The following is an 18657-nucleotide window of genomic DNA, read 5'->3' on the forward strand; positions in this document are numbered from 1 at the left end:
TATGTAGTATAGTATATGTATATGTTAACCTGTCTCCCAGTTTATCCCTCCCCATCTTTTTTCCTGGGTAAACATAAGATTGTTCTCTACATCTGTAACTCTCTGTTTTAATCACAATCTTTCTGTTTTAATCACGATCCAAACCCAGCTCTGACTCCAAAATCCATGTTCTAACCAAAGGTTGGCAAACCGCAACCCTTGGACCAAATCCGATCCGCTGCCTGTTTTTGTACAAGCAAAGCCTACAAGAAAAAAAAAAAATGGTTCTTAACATTTTTCATGGTTAGGGAAAAAAATGTAAAGAAGGAAAATACTTCATGACACTTGAAAACTATGTGGAATTCAGATGTCAGTGTCCATATGTAGAGTTTTATTGGAACATAGCCACACCTATTTGTTTATGTTTTGTCCTGCTTTCGGCATTAAGGCAATGTTGGTTAGTTGGCCAAGACAAAGCCTAAAATTCTTATCCTCTGATCCCCTATCAGAAGTTTGCTGATCTCTGTTCTACACCTCTGAGCTGAATTTTCCTGGGTTGTTTATTCCCTAATGGAGTCCTGAGATTCAGGGGCTAAATGGAGTTGCCTTAGCGTAATGGACCACCTGATATCCTAGGAACACAGTTATGGTCCCCTAACATGAGTACAGGTTTGTCATCCACCCCTACCAAAATGACTTATGTGGTCAGCATTGCCTCAGGGCAGAAACTCTTTCTGGGTATAAGAAGGTATGAGTCTGATTATTTAACAAAAATATGTATTCTCTCATATGCGCCAATCCCTGCACCCTGGGACAGTCAGCGCCTGCCCTCATGGCCCTGAGGGGACGGCTTCAGTGGTGTCTGGAGATATAGGCTGAAAGTAACAGACATCCTATTTCTATTTTCCTTCATCCTCCCATTTTGCAGTTCCCATAACCTCTTACTGCAGTTGTAACACCTCTATAGTTTCTAGGTAAACAAATGTGCGTACACTGATAGGAGTACACCAGTCACAAAAGGTTTATAGACTTGACACAGTGCTCCCATTCATTTGTTTAGCCCAAACAGAAGCCACTTATAATTCATTTTTGAATGAAGTGAGGCATAAGTCCATAATACATTTCTTTTTTCCAAGAGAGATAGTCAGAATTGCATTGCTTTTCCTGATAATATTCACTATTTTTGCATCTGGTCCCTGGTGGTTTCACCAAGCAAAGTGGTTGCTTACAGGTCTGCTCTTTCACCTTCCAGAAAAGAACTGGCTTCCTTCCCTGGCGCTGGTGTCAGCAGCAGAAAGCTTAGCAAATGGCTGAAACGCTGCACCCAAGGGATGGGGACCCAGTCTCCCCTAGATGTGCCCTGCACCACTCCCTTCTCCCTCCACCCACCCCACTCGGATCCCAGCTCCCACCAGGAGAAAATTCCTAAAGTGATGGGGCTGGGGGAGATACCCTGCAAGTCCCCAGCCTGAGGACTGCCCAAGGGGCACCATTCAGGGTCCCTCCTGGCAGGCAGAGGCAAGAGGCATCCGAAAGGCAGGCCACAGAAGCAAAGGAGGCAGTGATTATGCTAAAGACAATAATGGCCTTGTTATGGGAACCATTAAAGCAACCTCCCAAGGAAGTAATTAACCACCAAAAAAAAAAAAAAAAAAAAAGGCTCTGCACAGTATTTATAAAAAGAAACTCCCAGTTAATTCAGAGTTGCTCATGTCAGGTGAGAGGGGTAGGCAGGGATTCTCTCTCACCTGGCGTAAGCAATTCACAAATGAACTGAGTTCTTTTTTTGGAGGAGATTCCTCAGTGCAGAGCATCCTTTTTATGGTTAGTTACTTCCCGAGGAGGTGTGCTCAGCACTCTGCAGTTTACTGATAAATATTGAAGTTGTTCTTCCTCAACTCTAGACCCAGCCCTGCAGCAGACTAATTTTATTCTGTTCTGCTCGTTTGGGGGTGGGGGTGGGAGTTCTGCCCCAGGCTCTGTCCTGCTTTGCCAGTTCTCAGGGAGAGCTTTGTGGGTCTCTAGACATGGCAGTGGGTGGGTCGGAGGGACTCCCAGGCCTGGGGAGCAGCTGCAGTGAGTGCATTCGTTATAAACCTCATGAATGGGGAAGATAATAGAGCACCCTTCCAAAGCAAGCTGGAAGAGCCAAATCATTTTTCCATCTAGGAACGCGCTACATTTTTTTTTTAAAACTCTCAAGTTTAAAGTGATAGATCTTTTTTATTTTAAACAGAGATAAATATAGATGCAAATATGGAAATAGATATTTGAAGTCTTCTACAGCCTTTTTCAACCTGAGTTCCTCCATGAGCGGCTTCCCTGGTGGCTCAGTCAGTAAAGAATCTGCCTGCAATGCATGAGACCCAGGTTTGATCCCTGGGTTGAGAAGATCCCCTGGAGAAGGGAATGGCTACCCACTCCAGTATTCTTGCCTGGCGAATCAAGACATTTTAATGCCTACAGATACTAGTAGTTTCCAAAGTTGAGCTTACAGCAAAACCACCTGGAGGGCTTGATTACACGTAGTTTGTTAGCCCTATCCCTTTTTCTGATTCCGTAGGTCTGGGGAAGGATGCAAGAATTTGAATGTTTAGTAAATTTCCAGAGGGTGCTAATGCAGCTTCTCTCTGAGAACCACTTAACCTAACACATCTGTTATATGGAATGAATTAACTTCTCTCCTATGCACCTAGAATGGTGGTGGTAGCTTAGCCACTAAGTAATGTCTGACTCTTGTGACCCCATGGACGGTAGCCCACCAGATTCCTGTGTCCATGGGATTCCCAATGCAAGAAAACTGGAGTGGATAGCAATTTCTGTCTCCAGGGCATCTTCCTGACCCAGGGATGGAACCTGGGTCTCCTGCATCGCAGGTAGGTTCTTTACTGACTGAGCCACCCAGGGAAGCCCCATGCATCTAGAATGGAGTCAGTCACTGTAACCCACTTCTGTAAGTCAGTTTCCTCCTAACCATTCTAGATGCATGGGGCTAAGTACCTTCCTTGGAAAACTTGGGAAATTGATCACACAAATATTTTCTGACTTCTGTGGTCCTTAGATGAGAAACCCTGTTGGAAAAAGCTGCCTTAAAATATGCCCCGCCGAACAATTTATGGATTCCTACCTTCTTATTCTCATCACTTTCAGTCTCCAAACACCTCCAGCCATGTGACCACCAGCTTAACCTCAGGAAGCACTGGCTGATTTTGAAACGACAAACATCACCTGCCATGGCCCCTGAGAAGTAGCAGATACGGTTCAGGCAGACGTGCATGGGAGCAGGCTGTCTTTTTAATAGTGAGAGATCTTTGCTTGAACTGCTCACCCCAGTTTGAAAAAGAAGAGACTCAAAGAAATATTTTTGCTTACAGAAGACAAATACGAGCTCATTAAAGTCTGAGAATACACACAACATGTGCGTCAAGTGACAGGCGGATAATATTTAATTATCACCACCAAGAAAGAGGTGTGAGATTTAGTTCATCACAGCCAGGGGTAGGAGAAAGGGTGTAGGTTTCCTCTCAAAGTGGGAACCTCGAGGTGGAGAGGCGCTGGTAGACCGTCTGCCCTGGAAAGACAGTCCTTACGCCTTCCCTCCACCCATTTATCACCCAAAACTTGGAATCAGGCGCCCTGGCCCTCTGTGTGTGGAAAGGCTGGCTTCCATTATCGTCTGAAGTGCTCGTGGAATCCTATCAGATGCTATCCCCAGTCTGCGGGCAGAGGCTCAGAGGTGGAGAGGTAGGAGACAGCCCTTCTGAAGGCTTCCCTTCCACACTGGGGGGTTGTCCTTGTCTGCCTCTGTCTTGCTTCAACACAGATCTGAAAGTTACATGCTGGGAACTTCCCTAGTGGTCCAGTGGTTAAGAATCCAAGCTTTCACCACAGGGGGCATAGGTTCTGGAACTAAGTTCCCTAGTGGGAGAACTAAGATCCTGTATGCCACACAGTGAAGCCAAAAAAAGAGAAATCAACAAGTGTCTTTAAAAAGGTAAAAGAAAGATCCTTTGCATGCATCCCCTGTCACTTCCCGATTTAACTGGACTCGGGAGTCATTCACTGTAACCCACTTCTGCAAGTCAGTTTCCTCCTCAAAGTTTCAGTTTTGTTGACTGTAAAATAGGCCCAGTTATGCCACCTCCGTGAGCAGGTGTTATGTTTCAGGGAGAAAATGTGTGTGATACGTTTTACAAGGCGCCCAGCTCATAGGATGCCCTCTTGTGTTGGATGTTGCTGGCTTTCATATTATTAGTATTGATGGTGTTGTCATTGTCCAGAATGGATGCTGAGTCCACAGAGATGGAGCTGAACCTGTAATTTCCCCACTGTACACAACCAGTGAGATTCTAACCAGCATTCATCAGACCTCAGTGTTGTCTGACAACACTGGAGAGCTTGTTAAATATATAGATTTGTTGGTCCCAACCTTTGAGACTCTGATTTATTAAGTCAGATGTGGGATTAGGAATCTGCATTTTTACCAAGGATTCTGATGCAAGTGGTCTGTCAACCACATTTTGAGGAAAAAAAATTTTTCAAATAATATTTTTTTTAGTTTCAAATAAAATTTTATTTTCAAATTAAAAAATTATTTTTGAAATAACTTCCCCTGCCTGGGCTGACACAGCCCAATGTCGTAATGCCTGTTTCCAAGATCTCTACCCCTAGAATTTCCAGAACCCAAGAGGAGTGAAGTGAAGAAAGGGGAATTTAATTCAGGAAGAAGGAAGAAATTGGAAAAATATGAACACAATTTCCTGTTGTGTTTCTGAGTAAATAACTTTAGTATGTTTTAGAAGTGCTCTCCATTCCTGGTTGGAGAGGTGGCCAAAATTGGTCTCAAAATTTAAGTAGCCTTTAACTCTCTGTCATTAGAGTGTGAATCCATCCATCCATCCTTCCATTTGTCATTCATTCATGGTTTAACAAACTTTCGTTGAGGGCTGACTAAATATTAGACTTTGGAAATAGGCTTCTGGAAATACGAAGATAAACGACACAGAGTGTCCACCAAGAGCTCACTGCATCCATCTGAAGCTCAGAAGCCACCTGAAAGGATGTATAAACGTGGTGGTATTAGTACTGCCGTCCAGCGTGTGAAGGCAGATGGGGTGGGAAGCCTTTCACCGGGGGCTTAGGAGAGACACTCTCAGAACATGGGCGTCAGCTCTGTGGAAAGAAAGCCCATCATAGTATCAAGCCTGGGGTCTCCAGCCTGCCTCCTATCTCCCTCAGATCCTCAGATCTGTGTGGTCAGGAACCCCTGGTAGGAGCTCTTCCATCCACCAGCAGCGTCGACCTTTCTCTCTGTAAGTTAAGGTCTTCAGTCAGGCTGCTCCTTAGAACGGTATTCCCCAGCCTACCTCCATCTGTGAAGCTCAGTTCCTTGTTTTGCTCCAGAGGAGGCTGCCTAGGGTTAAGAGATGTGGATGCTGGCCTGAGCTCAGGGCACTCCAGCCAGGCCTAAATGAGGAGAAAAAACACTGGAGTCTGTCCAGAAGCACTTGGAACAGACAAAACCCACCCCTCACCCACTGCCTCCTCCCCATCCCATAACCATCCAAATTGGTTTGACATGATTCAAGGATGCTGTTGCGGCATTCATCTCAATTGTTAATTAATAACTCACCTTGTCTGTACGTTTAGCAGAGCCAAGCTCGAGACCTCAGGGACTCCGGAAGAATCCAAATACCCCGGTTTCTCCATCCAATGAGGGAGCAAGCTTGGTGAACCCAGTGTAAATGCCTTGATTAATGTGTGCAAATCACGCTGATGGATGGGTTGGGTGGGGGACAGCATAAAAATGCAATGTTGCTCTATTAATTGGGTTGGATGAGAATTCCCTCTGCAGTCCAAAGACCTTGTGGCAAATGTGGCTGGAGCCATAACCAATTAGCTCCCAGAGAGCAAAGCAATATATCTAACGCTTAGAAGACTAAGACTTGGCCTCGAGGCCACTGCCAGCTGGCCAGGCACTGGGGCTCTTGTCTTTGGGAGGGAAACAGAGCTAGCCCCAGCTGAACTCCTAGCAAACCACATGGGCCGTTCAGCTGTAAAAAGGTCTTTGATTTCCTGGGCGCATTTGACTAGAGAAGCTTCTTCTATTGAGGATACTGAGTGTTTAGGGGTTTGGCTTCTTTTTATTCTATTGAGGTTCAAAAAAGAGATAGAATTCACTTTCCATTGCATATAAAAGCTATAATCAGTAAGATTTCTAGAGCACTGTGCTGGGCTTTGGAGGCACCTGGATCATGGGAACAGGCAACCCACGAGGCTTCCCTGCTGCTGTTCTTGCAGCTGATCTCTGTGCCCCGACAGAGAAGCAGAGAGGGTGTTTCACATTGTAAGTCAGATGATGCCGTGCCCTCCAAAGGCTTCTCCCATAGTTAGCATCAAGATCAAATGTTTCACCTTGGGGAACTTCCCTGGTGGTCCAGTGGCTAAGACTCTGCACTCCCAACGCAGGGGACCCAGGTTCAATCCCTGGTCATGGAACTAGGTCGTACATTCGGCAACTAAGAGTTCTGCCTGTTTCACCTTGGCCCGGAGGGCTTGCTGTGATGGGTTCCTACCTTCTCTCTCACTGTTCCCAATAACCTCCATAGCAGACCTGGCTCCATCCTCTCTGGCCAGCCTTCTGAGCCTTGTGTGGGCTAAGTTTCATCCCCCAGCCCTTGCTGGTCCAAAGCCATCGATATTCTGACCTGGGCATTTTGCATGACAGACTTATCTAGCCAAGAATACTGGAATGGGTTTGCCATTTCCTCCTCCAGGGAATCTTCCCAACCCAGGATCAGGCCTGCATCTCTTGCGTCTCATGCATTAGCAGGTGGATTCTTTACTGCTGAGCCATTTGGGAAGCATCTTATTCTTAAGTCTCAGCTCAAAGGCCACAGAAAGGCCTATCATAGAAGGTTCACCTTTGTCTTTCCCCCATCACTGTCTGGTGTTCCCTTCACAGCGAATGTTACACCCCAGTTTACCCCTTCTTTCTTCTACATTATCTATGTCTTCACACCAGAGATGCAAGGTCTGTGAGTCTCTCTCTTCATAGTTTTTCCATTTCCCAGATGAGGATCTCTCAGAAGGGCATATTCAAAACTGGCTTTTCAGCTGGCCACTGTGACATCGCTTTTCTTCCTTAAAGCCAGCATCTCATTTCTTCTAAAACAGCAACAAAATTTGGAAGCTCTTTCTGAAGAAAGTTCAAACAAGTACAGAATGTGTGCTGTTATAAAAAAAGGTCTTGTGGGGGACATCGCCTCCTAGGTAAAACTTTCCATTGAAAATCTTTTCATAGTAAATGTATTTGACCATGGAATTTGTTGAAGAAAATAAAAAGGTGTTGGAAGTTCATGAGTTTACCTAACACAACACCTTCAGTCTTTTCTAATCAAATCTTTAGAGGCTTAAATGGTTATTAAGTGTCTCTTAAGGAATTATATATTTTCCCCTGATTAGATGACAAATCAAATATTCATCATAAAATTATGATTAAAATGTATAATCTGCAAAAAATGTTGATAATTCAAATCACTGAGGACTTACTTGGGGAAATTAAAGGATCAAAACAAAGGTGTAACTGGTGGCAGAGCGGTAACATTTGTATCATTCTGTTGCTGCCTGCTTTTTGCCTTGACCAGAGAAACTGCCTAGATGACTGAGATGCCCCCCTGGTTTCTGTGACCAGCATTTAAATTTCAAATTCAGGGTTCAAGGGCGCAGGTGCAATGATTAGCTCTGTTGCTCCCACAACCCTGCCCTCAGTCCAGGCTAGTGGGTCCCTACCAGGGACGACAGTTCTCCAGGACACCTTGGGCACGTCTGACATTGTATGAGTCACAGCAAGGAGGAACAGAGGAGTCACTGATGGCATTTTGTGGGTAGAGGCCAGGGATGCTACTAAACATCCCGCATGCACAGGATGACTCATAACCAAGAATGGTCCAGCCCCAGATGTCAGTAATGCCAGAGTTGACAGATCTGATGCAGACACTAACATCTCCCAGGAGCGTATCTGAGGGGCTAGACGGTACCGGCAAATGGAGTGTCCTTTGTTTCAAGGTCAAAGGCCTGGTGCATGGAGCCCTTATTCGCAGAGGCCAGGTCGGTACTCAGATGTTACCAGACTGCCCAAATAAAACATGGTGTTGGCCCAGGAGAGCCCTAGGAGCCTTTTATTATCATCCTTTACATAGGTGATAAAGAAGGGCCAGAGGACGGTGGACCCAGGTCCCCCAGCTAAAATGTAGCTGGATCAGGATTCAGGATACATGGTCAAGGGCCCCTTACAGCTCCCGAGTTTTGTGTGCTGGATCAGAGCAGAGCAGATCTGCTTAACGCCCTCAGCCCCTCAGCAGCACGAATTCTGCAGCGTTCTGAGAAATCGCCTCGGCCTTAGCTCTTCTCCCCCCAGTTTTGGATCTGGAGTGCATTTTTTGCCAGAAAGTGCTTCTGCGCTGAAGTGCCAGGGGCGAGCAGGGGAAAGTAGAGCAGTTGGACTTTAAATAGCGAGGCGTTCTCCGCAGCGAGGAGAGAACAGCTGCCCAAGGCCTGTGCTCTTTTCTCTGACTTTCCATCTTCTCAGCCAAGAGCTCTGGGGGATTGGCGAGGGGCCAGAATTATGCGGCCAAATGTGAATCGAAAGAAAACTGCAAGGTGTCCCCCAAGCTCAGAGCCCAGTGTTTCTGCCTGTCTCCACACGCAGCAAAACCCAAGCCTCTTCCAGGGAATTCCCTCCCTTTTCAATCCTCAAGGTACACCGGCATCGATCTGCCCCCAGCCAGGACTCCCAGCACTACCCAGGGGTAGGGCCTCACACCGAGGGACCCCATGTCTCTCATTTATGAGATCACGGAGCCCAGGATCGTCAGGTACAGGGAAGCTGCAATATAGCTGCCAGCGGCTACCAAGTCCAGAGAAGAAAGGAACTCCATGAAGACGACACAGCAGGGAAGGACAGACCGGAGCCAAAAGACTGGTTTCCGGGCTTTATTTTGTTGTTGTTGTTGAATTTATTTATTTTTTAATTGGAGGATAATTACTTTACAAAATTGCATTGGTTTCTGTCACACATCAGTATGAATCAACCATAGCTATACACGTGTCCCCTTCCGCTTGAACCTCCCTCCCACTTCCCACCCCGTCCCACACCTCTAGGTTGTCACACAGCACCAGGTTTGAGCTCCCTGCAACATATGGCGAATTCCCATTGGCTATCTGTTTTGCATATGGTAATATACATGTTTAAATGCCACTCTCTCCATTCGTTCCACCCTCTCCTTTCCCCACTGTGTCCACAAGTCTGTTCTCTGTGTCTGCGTCTCCACTGCTGCCTTGTAAATAGGTTCATTAGTAATATCTTTCTAGATTCCATATATATGTGTAAATATGCAATATTTGTTTTTTTCTTTCTGACTTACTTCACTCTGTATAATAGGCTCTAGGTTCATCCACCTCATTAGAACTGACTTCGAGGCATTCCTTTTTCTGACTGAGTAATATTCCATTGTGTATATGTACCACAAGTTCCTTATTTGTTAATCTAACAATGGACATCTAGGTTGCTTCCATGTCCTAGCTTTAGTAAATGGTGCTGTGATGAATGCTGGGGGACATGTGTCTTTTTCAGTTATTTCCTGGCTTTAAATCCAGTACATGCTTCCCCGAAAGGACCCAGTCACCCTCCAGAAAATGGGTGCCTGGCATTGCTCATTTGAGCCAAGGTCTGTCTGAGACCCGGGACCTAGACACACTTGAGAGTGAGCACCATCTTTTTTTCTGGCTTCACTGGGTCTTTGTGGTGGAGTGCAAGCTTTTCATTGCTGCACTCCGGGGCTTCTCGCCAGTTGTGGCCCGCAGGCTTCTCTTGTTGTGGCCAATAGGCTCTAGAGTGCGTGGGTTTAGAAATTGAGGCAAATGGGCTTAGTTGCCCTGGGTCATGTAGGATCTTAATTCCTGTGGCCAGGGACTAAACTTGCATTCCCTGCATTGGAAGGTAGACGCTCAACCACTGAACCACCAGGTAAGTCCCAGGAGTGCCTTCTTTAATGTTGCACCCCAAGTGGGACCCAACACACCCCAGTACCTGCCCTGTGCAGACCTCTTGTCATTGATGGTGATGATGACAAACACCTCCCCCCAAACCAGTCACTCTGGGACAGAATCCCCCCAATCATTTGTTCATTTAACACATGTATACCAAGCCTATACCCTGTGGGGGTGCATGAGACACAGAGTCCCACAAAGAACCCACAGTCTGATGATGGGTGAAGAATACGTGAAACCAGTCAAAGCCGTATCCTAAGTGTCCATGATAGACCTTAGGCCACAAGCCAGTGGCATCCCAGAAGAGAGACATCAAAGCCAGTAAAGTTGGAATTTTGAAAGCTAGAGAGGAATCAGATAAGAGAAGAGGGAAGGGCATGGTGGGTGAGGAAAATGACAAGAGGACAGCAGAGCACATTTGGGGGCATCTGAGACCACTGAGAGTGTGGAGCGTGGAGGAGGGGGAAACTGGGGAAGCTGGTAGGGATAGACCAGCTCTTATGTAGCAGGTCTTGTGTGCCAGATGGAGCATTTTATCCCAAGTATTGGCTTTACCTTCCTCCATTGAGCATCTTGGTCCCCAAAATCGCAGCCACCCCTTTCCTTCAGACAGGAGGCCGGCAGATCTGTTTGAATTATTCCTGAATACATACTCACAGCAGAGAAGTGTCTGTCTTTATGATGCCTCATTGCCTGTGGTTGGAAGAGGCAGCCTGGCAGGATGATAGAGAGGTTCTGGGGTCAGGAAAGTTTTGTTTACCTCCTGACTCCCGCCCTGGTTCACTATATGAATGTAAGTAGGTCCCTTCTCTTTCTCTGAGCCTCAGTTTTGTCCTCCATAAAGTGGGGCTAATGATGGGTCCTACCGTACAGGATGCTGTGACGCTTAGGTGAGCTCATCCGTGCAAAACGCTCAGCACAGTGATTTCCACCGGTCAGTGGCATCAGAGTCTCCAGAAGGGAGTAAGGCATAGGTTAGGCTGGGCCTCACTCCCAGAGTTTCTCATCTGATAGGTCTGGTCGGGGGTCCCGATGCTCATTTCTAGTGAGTGCCCAGAAGATGCTGACACTTTGAGAACCACTGACTTGGCGCATTATGTCCCCTTGTGAGGAGAGCTCAAGTGTCTGCAGGGGATGATGTCTGCAGGCCTGGTGGCCCTGGGCTGCCCGATGGGGAAACCAGCTAAGGCGCTCTGGCCTTGAGGCCACGGGAACATCCCCAAGCTCACATCCCTGGGGCAGGTCTACTGGAGAGGTCATTCCCTGGTTCTCTCACCTGCCACCTTTGTCTCTGCAGTGTCTCACAGAGCCATGAATGCACCTTTTTCTGGCCCCTCCAATCTCTATTCCTAATTATTAAGGCCCTGGTTTCTTAATGTCTTCCCACCTCCACCCACATCCTGCCACCAACTCTGCTACGCTGACTACTGTTCCTGCAGCTGCCAGTCTATCCCACACAGGGCCCTCAGAGGAACCCTCTTTAAAGGTCAGGTCTTATCACAGCGCTTTTCAGACCTTCCCAGGACGTCTCCTCTCCCACAATGTCATCCAGGTGCAATACTGGCCATTCGTTTGCAAAAGCAAGTCCCTGCTTCCATCTGATCTCCTTTCTTCCTTACCCTCTCCTTCCACTGGCCCAGTGTCCACCTTCTTGTTCTCCCCAGAGCTCACAAAATACACCCCATCCCTGGCCTTTTGTACCTGCTGTTCTCTCTGCCCCAAATGCTTTTCCTCCAGATGTTTCTGCAATTTGTTTCCTCATTTCACTTAGGTTTCTACCCAATCATCATTTCAGAGATGCCATCCCTGGCTCTCCTCCATCCCTCTTCAACCCTTGGCCCCCCCTTTACTTTTCTTCAAAACACCATCACTCTCGCAAAGTCTATTATAATTTGTTTGTCCACTGTTTCCGCTCTCAAGTCTAGGCCCACAACCTCCAGGTTCCTGTCTGTCTTGGTCAATTCATTATTAAGTGACTTGAAGAATGAAAGTTTGAATATGAAGTATCTAAGATAAGAAGCAGTTGCCATTTATTCAAGAAATTATTAATAGGATGAATAAATTTCATTTGAGGATTAAAGAAACACACACAGACAATGACACCCAAGTCACTACGTATCATTGACACCACCATATTCATGCAAAGAAAATCCAAGTGTAAGCTACACTGTTTCTTTCACAGAGATGTGAACACGTGTTTCTGCCGCTCTTTACCTCTGTAGCCAACTTTTCTCACCCTGTTTGTTGACTTCCTGTGGGCTGACCGCAGTAGGTAGGCAGGCTCTGTAATCCTCCTCCAATGAAAGGCAGAGGCAGCCAGGAATCAGTCCTGAGTGGGTCCCGACCTCCCACAGTATGGGTCACCTGACCAGATGTGGAGTAGCAAGGAAACCAGAGTGAACAGATGGTTACTATCCACTGAGTGCTTTTGCACGGAGCTTATTTAGTCTTGCACAACAACCCTATTATGCTGATACGATTATTTTCATCTTACCGACGAGGACGCTGGGGCTCAGAGAGGTAAAGTAACTAATCCAAAGCCACACAGCCAATGCATTACAAACCTCCAGATTCTGGGATCATAATTGGCAGTACTGTACCAGTTCTTCATGCCTACACCATAGAGTGGGTGTGAGGATTAAATCGAGCACCACGTCGCTAGGGAGCATTCAGCACAGGGCCTAGGGCGGAGTAATGGCCAGGTTTAGGAATTCGCACTTTTGATTGCCCTCATCTAGCAGGAAGCTTTTGATAGCCAAGTCTGTTCCCTTCTCCCCGTGGCCGGGCTGGGGGTATTTCTTTATTCTTTGTCTGCTAATTCGCTCAGCTTTGGGGCCAGCTCCATCCCCCTGGAGACAGGGCCTCTCCTCAGGTGGAAAGGGACTGTTCCGGCTTGTTGCTCAGAGGTGTCGGTGGTGACAGCCCTCTCCTTTTCTGAGGGCCCCAGCTAGTCACTGTCTGGCCCCCCACCGGGCTGCCACCCCCTGCCAGGCCCGGACTCCCTGGCCATCGGCTCTCTTCTGTCTGACCTGTCAGTGGGCTCTTTGAAATGGCAGCTGACAAGGGCAGCAGGCATGGTGGGGGGTAGACGGAGCTGGGAGGGGCCACAGGCCGCGGGGCCAGGCCAGCATGTGGGGAAGTCAGTGCCTGAGATCAGAAGCCCCGCTCTCTCTTGCTGCTGGTTTTTGTAGCAGGAAAGGGGGCAGACAGCTGCAGGCAGGGGAGAAAGCCCCCGGGTATAGAAACGTAGCCCTGGGCTAACACGGGGGAGACTGTGCCAGCGAGGCCTGTCAGGGATGTCCGAGGTGAAACTTTCTGATCAGGTGAGATCACTGTTTCTGGAGGCTCTGTGTGGGCTGAGGAGAGGCAGAAGGGGAGGGGAAGATGGAAGAGAGAGAAAGACGAAAGAAACAGCAGCTAGAAAGTGAAGGTGTTCTCCGAAGGCTTGGCATTTCCTCCCCCAAGTCCTGCAGCATTCACAGGACCCCTTGAAATTGCGGTGGTCCCTCGCAGCCTCCTATGAAGAATGGAGGCTAGAAACCCAGAGCATAGACCGCCTAGGGGCGAATTGCTGCTCCATCACATACTTCTTGTGTGACTGTGGGCAAGACCCTTAACCTCTCTGAGCCTCCATTTCTTCACCTGTAAGGTGGAACTCGCAGAAGATAAAAAGAAAAGTGAAAGTATTAGCCACTCAGTCCTGTGTGACGCTTTGCGACCCCATGGAGTGTAGCCTGTCAGGCTCCTCCGTCCATGGGATTCTCCAGGCAAGAATACTGGAGTGGGTTGCCATGCCATCCTCCAGGGGATCTTCCCGACCCAGGGATCAAGCCCGGGTGTCCCGCACGACAGGCAGATTCTTTACCGTATGAGCCACACAGAATCCGCCTCAAAGGATTCTTGTGGGCATTACTGGCTGGTCGCTGGATCAGGATGCTTGGTGCAGGCTGAGAAAGCACAGAGAAACTTAAGATGCTGGTGGGGGGGACAGCCCTGTGGTGGTCTACCCGAGGCAGAAGTGTAAGCTGGGTAAAGTGAGGAGCTGGGGTGGAGGGCAGCTAAAACATTCTGCATCCTGGTTTTTCAAAACATGAGTCCCCTATGGCTTTAAATTGTCCCTCTTCTGTGTAATGTGGTCCTGCCTTAAATAAAAGAGCTTGGCGCGGGCAGTAAGCATGGCAACATAGCAGATAAGATGCTCCTATGTGTTGGCCATTCGGAATGTTTAACAGTAGCAGACCTGTCATGGCAGCCTCATGCAGGATTTGATTTTGGAGTGCAACAAACTGGGTTCAAAACCCAGCCCTCGATGGTGCAGCCACCGCCATGCCATCGTCGCCTCTGCGGGTGGCGGTGGTATGCTCGAGGAGCCAGAACCGGAGCACCGAGGCGGACAACATTCTCAGGAGGCAGAACTAAGACCAGAAGGATTGGTTGAAAGAAAGTCGATTTCTGTGTTGATCTTAACATTGAGACGAAACTGGGTAGATCAAGCGTGGTATCAGCTCCAGCAGCTAAAACATTTTCCCTGCCTTAAGGACCATCTCTAACCTTCTGTAGCAAACAAGGATTCAGCATCCGGTCCTTCAGCACAGAAACTCACGTGAAGCTTCCAGGACCAGCACCCGACAAGCCAAACGTTCATGATTTCAAAACCACATATGACCAGATGTACAACGATCTCCTTAGGAAAGGCAAAGAGCCTCCTTCCAGTGGTTGCCCTTTAACCCCGAGTGCCTGTCTCTGACAGGTGTCACCTGTGGGTACCACTCAGGGGCACCTGTGAAGCAGGGGACGCGGCAGCCTGTGTGAGGTGTGTGAGGTCACCGGGTTTCTGTTCTTGTGCTCATGGGACAGTCCAAGGGCCGGAGACCACGTGGACGCAGTCGGGGAAAGTTCTGGTGCAATGTTAGAGCAGCTTCGATGAGGAAGGTGGGACCCCAAGCCCTGTGGCTTTGCACACTGCAGGTAGGTGTGTGTGGGGGTGCGCCCTGATTCACAGGGGTACTTCCCACTCCGGTGGTGTTCTGGAGGGTCAGACCACAGGAGGGCCACGTTGGCTGCAGGGGAAACTTGTTAGAAGCAGGTAATTTGAGAAGATTTCATTTCAGGAAGACACAAAGAGACCGGGTCTGCTCCCTGAGACTCACCAGGTTCTTGTGCACATGACCTCGGGCTGCGGATGGTAAGACCATCCTTGCTGGCTGGGTTTTGACCAGGACCTTCAGGGTCATGCTGGATGCTTTATATTCCTGGGCCTCCTCGTGTTACCTCAGGTGATGGTGATTCTTGGGGTGGAGCCCAGACATGTTCAAAGAGAAGGAGTGTAGACACCGTGTGGAAAGCTGTCTTCACGCCGGCACTCTTGCAGTTTTGAATAAACTACAAATGTTCTCTATAAAAAAAAAAAAAGAACAGCCCCACCAGATAAAAGCTGCGTGGTCTTAGGTGAGGTGTTTAATCTCTCTCTCAATCTGCAATTCTTCATTTGTAAACAGCAGTGTTGACGATGCCTGGAGTTCTGATGGTAATTTAATGAGAGGATGCATGTAAGGCACTTAGCCCGGTGCCTGGCACTTAGTAAGCTCTTCATAAGAGCAGCTATTAGCTCTCATTAGATGATCCGTGGCCGTGCTGACCCCCAGGGATGCTGTCACCTAGCACCGGTTCCCTGTGCTGAAATGCACTGTCTTTGGGAGGCTCCAGGAGCACAAGGACAGAGGCTCTGAGCCAATGTGCTCGTTTTGATGGTGAAGTTTGCATTAGGCCTGACCACCCCAAGCCTGTGTTTTATAAGATGGTCAATAAAGCATGGAGCTATCACTTGTGACTGTGGAGTCTCCTAGGGGAGAGTCCCCAAACCTAGAGCCCTGTGTTCTCCTGAAGTGCTTCCCAACTAGTAAGGCACTAGACTGTTGGCATGGAGATGTTCCAAGCCAAAAAAGTGTCCATGGTCAGGAAATACTGCACACTCCACTGCAACGGTAAAGATTCCTAATGCATAGTCGCTCAACAAAGGCTCTGAGAAATCCTGCTGTGATGAAACCACTTCACCTTTGTTTAACCAGCACCCTCTGGACTGTCTTGACTGCAGACCCTCCTGCCCCACCTCACTCTCTATTTTAGGGAACCCCTGTTACTCTCCCCCAGGAGGCACAAGTTGCCTGAGTGTGAGTTATGCTGCTGTGGATATCTGAAAGGTGTTTTCAGCCGTTCAGAGCAGGGGGGTCTCAAGCTCTAGTGAGCAAAGGAATCATGCAGGGCATTTTCTTTAAAATGCAGATTCCCAGTTTCCACTCTCAGGAGTTCAGTAGGTGTGGGTGAGATAACGATCAGTGTTTCAACATCCCTGAGCTGATTCCAGGACAGGAAATCAGGGAGCATAACCTGACCATCAGCACTTTGGTGCCTGATTTATAGAAGTACGTGCTCAGAACACCAGCGTCAGCATCACCTGGGAGCTTATAAGAAATGCAAGCTCTCAAGTCCCAAACTCTAAAACTACAGAATTAGAATCTACATTTTAACAAGTTCCCCCCAAGTGATTCTGACGCTGGTTAGAATCTGAGAAGCTTTGGTTTTAAAGGGTTTGGTTCATAGTGTTTGTGTTTGTTTTTTGTCCACTTGTTTTATTTTTGATGAAGAATCATTCCCCCCACCCCCCCTTAAAAAAAGAAAACTAGACACACATTTCAAGTTCATTGCCATAAGATTTCTACCATCCCCTCACCTCCCATCCCCATGCATATGGAGTCAACCAGATGCCCCAGTAGCTTCAGGGTAAACCAGAATCCTATCAAAGAGAGGTTTTACCTGGATTATATCACTGCCTTCAGTAGCAGTGCCTGGGTTTTCCTAGGCAGTCATTGCTTTCCTTCCCACATCCATCCTGAAGACCAGGAAAGCCAGCAAAGGAACTCTTAGTGGGGGCCTCCACTCTGCCAGATTGGACATGACGGATCTTCCACTGCTAAGTTATAAGAAAAGCTGGAAGGTGCTTTGGGGGAAAGGATCCCAGGCCTTGGAATTCAGAGACCGACAAAAAGAGCTGACAGGAAGCAAGAGGAACACTTCCAACAGGCCTTCCAGAAGGAATGCAAATACAATTTTACTTCTTGCAATGTTTGAGAATGGTGGCTGCCCCATGGGGGGAGAGGCGAGATGCCTGCCGAACGATGGTCCATCAGGCAGCCAGGGTATTAATGGCAGGTGAAACCTTCCAAATGAGCACCCTGTCAGCCAATCTATTGCTTTAAAAGGTTGGCAGTGCGGGAGACCTAACAGAGGCAATGAAGAACTAATCTCATATTGCCAGGTTAAATCAAGTCAGCCTTGCCTGTGCCTTTCACTTCTTAGTTACATCAAGCTGGAATACTTTCAATTATCCCTCACTTCCAACTTGTCAGCAGGCATTGGGTAAAATGCAAATAGAACAGTGCCCTTCCCTGGTGGAGAACAGGAAATATCGTTAAAAACAGCCTCCACAGTTTATTGAGCTCTTCCTCTGTGTTTAGTGCAGTACCTTCATCTTCTCATTTCACATGGACCATCTTATAGCATCTCCCTGATCTTTGGTGACATAGGTGCTATTAAGTCCACTCTGTGGCTGGGAACCCCAGAGTCGCAGGAGGTCACCCGCGTAGCTAATGAATGATAGATAGAACAGGTTTTAAAACCAGACCATTCTGACTCTGAAGCCTGTATTATTATGTTATTTGTTTAACTAGGATAGGAGCCCAGTGCCTCTCTGGACAGTGGTTCCCTGAGCTTTGGAGTACCTGCCTTAAAATTTTGTAAGTGCTGTCCCAGTGGCAGAGACCGGCCAGGATCAGCAATGCAGGGCCCTCACCTGGACTAGGACCCTCAGGAGCCCTGGGTCCTATTTCTCCCTTTCACATGCTCTTTGACCCTCTCCCCCTCCTCACCTTCACCCCCACACATGTACAGTTGACCAGATACCCTAAGATGTTTGGAGATTTGCATTTTTGAGTTATCTCAAGGTCCAACACCCAGCCTCAATACCAGAGAGCAGAGTGGTGAGTCAGTTGCTCCTGCTGGCTGAAGGAGTGTTTCTTCTGCAAGTTTATGTAAGATCACGCTGCCAGAATAGTTCTGATATGCTGATCTGGGTAACTCAGATTGTTTACCCAGATATAGGCCTGGCAGGAAAATATTAGTCAAGGGCTCCATACACTTTCAGCATGGTCCAGTAAGAGCTCACTTTAAAACAAAATAACTCCCAAGGCACGTCAAATCCTATGGCCGCTGTATTTCTTTTTTCCCTCAAGAACCCCTTTATGTGTCTGGCTAGAATTCAGGAGCCTTTGGCCTCTGCCAGCCTGCAGTGGAGGCTGCTTTCCAGCAACCCCCTTGCTCCCTCTTCGTGTCCATCACAAAAAGCACACAGTGCAGATCTCCTTCTTGCCCAACTTGTCACCTCCTTCCTTCTCACCACTGCTTCATTCATTCCTCCCTCCTCTCCATTATTCAAGTGATCTCAAAAAATGCCCTAGGATTTATTGGGTTCACTACCTGGATTCCCTGTATTTTTTTTGGGAAAATCAGAACGTGACAAGTACTGCACTCTTTATGGGAAATAGACCTATATGATGCCACAGACTCGAAGGA

The 18657-nt window shown here is 47.8% G+C and overlaps 1 protein-coding gene across 1 annotated transcript in view; it reads left to right on the top strand.

The window, feature by feature from the left end:
• Positions 1-18657, top strand: part of TENM2 (teneurin transmembrane protein 2) — a 1359342-nt gene that overhangs the window by 1240132 nt on the left and 100553 nt on the right. The window lies entirely within an intron of this gene.

The sequence above is a fragment of the Muntiacus reevesi genome, chromosome 1 (assembly GCF_963930625.1).
Source record: "Muntiacus reevesi chromosome 1, mMunRee1.1, whole genome shotgun sequence".
NCBI lineage: Eukaryota > Metazoa > Chordata > Mammalia > Artiodactyla > Cervidae > Muntiacus > Muntiacus reevesi.